At 46.4% G+C, this 5,786-nt stretch overlaps 1 protein-coding gene and 1 long non-coding RNA gene across 2 annotated transcripts in view; one reads left to right on the top strand and one right to left on the bottom strand.

Moving 5' to 3' along the window:
* LOC310892188 overlaps nt 1–2,753 on the top strand; it is a 4,566-nt gene extending 1,813 nt beyond the window's left edge. Inside the window, exons 1-2 of the long non-coding RNA XR_014577928.1 lie at nt 1–518; nt 1,281–2,753. The exon at nt 1–518 is cut by the window's left edge and continues 1,813 nt beyond it. This is a non-coding gene — a long non-coding RNA (uncharacterized lncRNA). The remainder of the gene's footprint in view (nt 519–1,280) is intronic.
* Nucleotides 1–3,981, bottom strand: part of LOC310892171 (LIM and senescent cell antigen-like-containing domain protein 1) — a 24,295-nt gene extending 20,314 nt beyond the window's left edge. Inside the window, exon 1 of the mRNA XM_083819575.1 lies at nt 3,959–3,981. The gene's annotated coding sequence lies outside the window, so the exon portion shown is untranslated. The remainder of the gene's footprint in view (nt 1–3,958) is intronic.
* Between the last annotated feature and the right edge of the window lie 1,805 nt (nt 3,982–5,786).

Raw genomic sequence — 5,786 nt, 5'->3', positions numbered from 1 at the left:
TTCTTTGTAAAATCTAATGGCTTTATACTGCAGTGCTTTTGATACTAGGTGTGTCTTAGAGGTACATAGAGCTTTAAAGAAATTACTGTCGAGAAGATGAAAGGGCATCATTTTAACTAGGCTATTTTAACATAACTCATCATCATCATGTTACCTCACCATCACAGTCACTCCTTCAAAAATAAGGGGATGAAGCAGAGGAAAAGTATCCATGCTGGCTTTGAAAAGGAATTTCCATGTTAAAATACTTGGCCACAAATACCATGCACATAAACACAAACTAGGCAGCTGTCAGATGTGATAGAAATGAAATATAGTGAGAATTATGCTTTTTCCATGTTTAGTAATAAAATGTATGAAGGCATAAGATGTGGATGCAACATCCAAAACAGTAAGCGTCTATGATCCAAGTTTTCCAATAAAGGTCCATATGAACTGAAGGAGTGTTTGCAGTATCATCTGAATCCAGGCAAGTTTAATCCAAGGAGAGCATTCAGCCTCTCATTGCTGCAATTATGGTAAGTTCTTAAATGCCAAAATAGTAAATACTTGAATTTACAGCTGTAAGCTATTCTTCTTCTTTCTTATAATCCCGATAGCCATGAATTATCCATTAATTACAAGAAAATATTTTTAATCTTCTTAGAGTTATCTTAGTTTTAGCCAGCTCTGCTTTCTGCCTTGCACTTCTCTTCTGCCTGCAAGGGGAGTGGAGTGACGTACCTCCAACCAGGCACTGTTTCTCCTCTCTGTGACCTGCTGCACTGCTTCCCAGCAGCCTGTACCCTCTGCCCAGAGCCTGCCATGGCCACAGAGTTTATCTGTTATGTGGCACCTATTTAGGCCATTTCTTTGAGGGTCATCTCAGCTTCCTCCTCTTGCTTCGGAAGTCTCTTCCTTATAAAGCCCAGACATGCTCGTCCAACCCGTGGTGAGGTAAATCTCTGTTCTTGGCCGCAAGGCTCTCAGAGAAAGCCATCCATTGCATGTCCAGCCATGAAAAAAACAAACCAAAACAAAACAAAAACCCACAAAGCACAATGAGAACCTCCTCTTCTACAAGCTCCACAATCCAAGGACTGATGAGTCAGCACAACCTTCCAGCAAGTTCTGCCTCTTCCGAGCTTAGTGGGTTCCTAAATAGCTCTGCTATTCCTGCTCAGCTCTTTTCCAAAACCTGTTTGAGTGTACCCAGGCAGGGACAAGAAGTAGCTCAGGCCATCAGGCAGGGCTACAGTCCCAGCAAAGGTGTCTGATATGTACTTTACATTTCTCTACAGCCTGAAACAAGTAACCAAAAGCACCCGTCTCCTCTCAGAAGGTACAACCATGCCACTGCAAAGATGCTCTGAAGGCCGCAGCGAGGTCCATGGGCAGCCCCAGTCAATATGCCAGAGCAGGCCCCTCTCAGCCAAACAGTTCTCCCTGAGTACAGCTCAGGGCTTTGCTCAGAAAGGCACACTGCCATGAAACGTGCCCAAGGCCCTCCTCTGCTCTGCTGCAATTTCTGTGTTTCACCTACGGTGCCTGCTCTGTGTGCTGGTATCCCTCAGCTACACAGCTTCTCGCTTCAGGACAGAGTATCTGTATTTCTCCCTTCGAGATGGCATGCAACCAGGTAAATTCAAGTAAATTCTTCGCTTTAATTCTTGTCACCGTCCCAAGGAGGTTGGCACAGTGCCGCAGAGCTTTGCCGGGGGAAGCGTGAGCAGCTCTTTGTGTGCTGCCACAGGGCAGACATCACTGCATGAAGCAATCTTCTCCCGTGCCTTCAAGTAGGAACTTGAACATCATCACAAGGATGGTTTAAGACTCATCCTTTTCTCCATCCTGCCTCTCTGCACAGGATGGCTCCAGTTCTGCTTCCTGAAGCCTTGGCGACCTGCGTGGTTCGCTCACAGGAGGCTGAGGTTGCCTCCAACCCCACAGGCCCTGTGCCATTCTGTGGGGTCACATAAACCAAGTTCTACCAGGCAGCGATCTCCACAGCAGGCTGTGGGGTGGCCAGCAGGTGGGACTCTACCAACGGGCAACCACAGCCTGTGCTTGGCTCTGCAGCCTTCCATTTTCTCCTCTCCTGTCCCCGGCCTTGGTGTCCTGCTCTGGCCTAAGCCTCCCAGCCTGGATGCCTGCCCTCCATGCCTCCTCCAGCCTTGGGCCTCAACTTTTGCCCTGATTCCTGCTTCCACACAGCTTCATCTCACCCTCCGGCCTTCATTTCTGCTCTATTCAGGAGGTAAGAGCCCTGTCCCACCCAAGCCCAGGTATATGGGTGTGGTAGCACCATGTGGGATTTAACACTGAGGCGGTGCTCAGAATGATTCGAGGCCAAATGGATTCCTCCCACACCTTGGCTGCCCCTGGAGAGCGGGGATACACGCACGTTACCCCCGCGAAGCTGCGTGCGGGGTCCTGACACTGCACAGCTCCTGTTTTCATGTCATTCCAAGCAGCCTGTGAGTGCTGCAGGTCTGCAGTGCACAGACAGGACCCTTGCCATGTTGAAATGCCTTCCAGCAGCAACCACCCATGTTGGCAGGCTATTAAGTTTCTACAGAATTTTGACAAGTCTCCAGAGGAACATCAAACCATCCCAAATCTCCTGAGGGGCTAAGAATTTAAAAAAAAAATGAAGAAGAAAAGAAAAAAAATAAAAGAAAAATCTGACTTCACATGTCATTATTCCCTGCAGCTTTGTAGCTAATTTAGAATCTGTTGATCTTGGTGCCAATAAATAGTTTATCTTTAAACTACCTCTATACTTTCAGGCTTGGTTTCATTCTCAGGTTAGCGTTGATCATTTAGCTAACAATTCAGTGATCTAACAGAGCCTCTAAGAAGAGATATTCACTGTATATATCTGTCGGTGTGTATTTGTTCCGTTAAGCAGAACCTCACATGATAGCTGAATATTTCTTTACAAAAATCTGCCTTCTCGGAAGCAAGCAGTGAGCGCGGCGTTAATATAAGTGCTAATGTGCTGCCCTCCAGTGGAGTCGGGATCTGGTTTAGGAGGTTGAGTTCTGCAAACCTTCACTTGCAGCATGTTTAAAGAAAACACTCATATGGCAAATATGAAGTCACAACATTAAATTAACCACTGGAGGGACAGTGTTAAATCTGTTCAAGAGTGTTTTGTGGAGAGGATAGTTTGCATCTGGCTTTAATTGTGCAGTGCAAAACAATGCTGTCCCAGAGCACCTCCTTTCTCTGCAAGTACTGCAGTCAGAGGGAGCAGAAGGTCGTCAGCTGCTTGTGGATGACACTTCACATTTCAGAGCTTCTGAGGGTAACTATAGGAAGTTCTCATTTTTAAAGAATAGCCAAATCCAAAATGTTTCAAAACCGACCAGATGTTACATGTAACTATTAAGGCAGCTGGAAGGAGCTGTATTTATTCACTACAACATCCCTCATCATCTGGTAGGAAAATGTGGCACCTTCTGGTTTGTACCAGAAATGATTATGTTTATTTGAGCATATTCAATATTTCTGGGAATAACTTTAAACCACTTTTTTCTTTCTTTCTTTTTTTTTTTTCCTTCTCTCACTGGCTCTTTTTCTTCCAGACATTTTAGGACAGTCATTGCTTCCCAGAGGTCCCCTTCTTGTCCTCATTTCATTTTTCCTACATATTGTAAAATCTACAATTGGTTCAAAGTTACATTCACAATCTTAACTTGCCTAAAGACTCTTTTATCAAAGAGTAGCTTCAGATGATGTTGCGGTTTAACCCGGCTGGCAGCTAAACACCACACAGCCGTTCGCTCACCCTCCCCCCTCCCTCTCTGGGATGGGGGGAGAGAAACGGGAAAGTGAAGCCGGTGAGTTGAGATAAAGACAGTTTATTAAGACAGGAAAATAATAATAACAATAATAATAATAATAGTGATAATGGTAATAGTATTAACAATAATAATGTGTAAGAAAACAAGTGATGCACAATGCAATTGCTCACCACCCGCTGACCGATGCCCAGCCTATCCCCGAGCAGCCGGCCCCCCCCACCCCGGCCAGCCACCCCTATATATTGTTTAGCATGACGTCAGATGGTATGGAATACCCCTTTGGCCAGTTTGGGTCAGCTGTCCTGGGTCTGTCCCCTCCCAGCTCCTGCTGCACCCCCAGCCTGCTCGCTGGCAGGACAGAGCAAGAAGCCGAAAAGTCCTTGGCCTGGTGTAAACACTGCTCTGCAACAATTAAAACATCAGCATGTTATCAGCGCTCTTCTCATCCTAATCCAAAACATAGCACCCTACCAGCTACTATGAGCTACTTAACTCTGTCCTAACTGGAACCAGGACAGATATCCACCCCTTATTCCATACCATTTATGTCATGCTCAGGTTACACTCTGTCCAATACATTCTAATTAATCACCATTTTCATCTATGATATATAGCAATCATGGTAGTGATGACATACATTATTATATAATAATTAACATACTACAATTCAACTCATGGGCTATTCTCACCCAGTATCAAATCCCCTTGAGGTACACACCGGACCTCCCCATTCTTTTGCATTACCCACCAAGTGCATCCAGGTCCCTGAGCAAAAGCAATTCCACGAATGGGTTTGCCTTTTCCTGAGGCAGGAGTAGCCCAGACTGTTTTACCCAGCATGTTTCTTACGTGCACTACAGGAACTTTATCCCCTTCTACAGTGCGTAACTGGTTTGATTGGGCAGGTCCAGCTCGGTTGGCAGATCCCCTGGTATTGACTAACCAGGTGGCCTTTGCCAAATGTGTATCCCAATTTTTGAATGTCCCAGCACCCATTGCTTTCAGTGTAGTCTTCAACAGTCCATTGTATCGTTCAACTTTTCCAGAGGCTGGTGCATGATAGGGGATGTGATACACCCACTCAATACCATGTTCTTTGGCCCAAGTGTCTATAAGGTTGTTTCGGAAATGAGTCCCGTTGTCTGACTCAATTCTCTCTGGGGTGCCATGTCGCCATAAGACTTGCTTTTCAAGGCCCAGGATAGTGTTCCGGGCGGTGGCATGGGGCACAGGATATGTTTCCAGCCATCCGGTGGTTGCTTCCACCATTGTAAGTACGTGGCGCTTGCCGTTGCGGGTTTGAGGGAGTGTGATGTAATCAATCTGCCAGGCCTCTCCATATTTATATTTCAGCCATCGTCCTCCATACCAAAGAGGTTTTGACCGTTTGGCTTGCTTGATTGCAGCACATGTTTCACAGTCATGAATAACCTGTGCTATAGTGTCCATGGTCAGGTCCACCCCTCGATCACGAGCCCATCTGTAGGTTGCATCTCTACCTTGATGGCCTGAGGTGTCATGGGCCCATCGGGCTATAAATAATTCACCTTTATGTTGCCAGTCCAGGTCCACCTGAGCCACTTCAATCTTAGCAGCCTGATCCACCTGCTGGTTGTTTTGGTGTTCTTCAGTAGCCCGATTCTTGGGCACATGAGCATCTACATGGCGTACCTTTACAACCAGGTTCTCTACCCGGGCAGCAATATCTTGCCACAATGCCGCAGCCCAGATGGGCTTGCCCCTGCGCTGCCAGTTGTTCTGCTTCCATTGCTGTAACCACCCCCACAGGGCATTTGCTACCATCCATGAATCAGTATAGAGATAGAGAACTGGCCACTTTTCTCGTTCAGCAATATCTAAAGCCAGCTGAATGGCTTTTACTTCTGCAAACTGACTCGATTCACCTTCTCCCTCAGCAGCTTCTGCAACTCGTCGTGTAGGACTCCATACAGCAGCTTTCCATCTCCGATGCTTTCCCACAATACGACAGGACCCGTC

Source organism: Anser anser (genome assembly GCF_964211835.1).
Source record: "Anser anser genome assembly, chromosome: 1".
NCBI classification, from domain to species: Eukaryota; Metazoa; Chordata; class Aves; order Anseriformes; family Anatidae; genus Anser; species Anser anser.
Note: the sequence above shows the minus strand (reverse complement) of the source record. Positions and strands in the feature narration are given on the sequence as shown.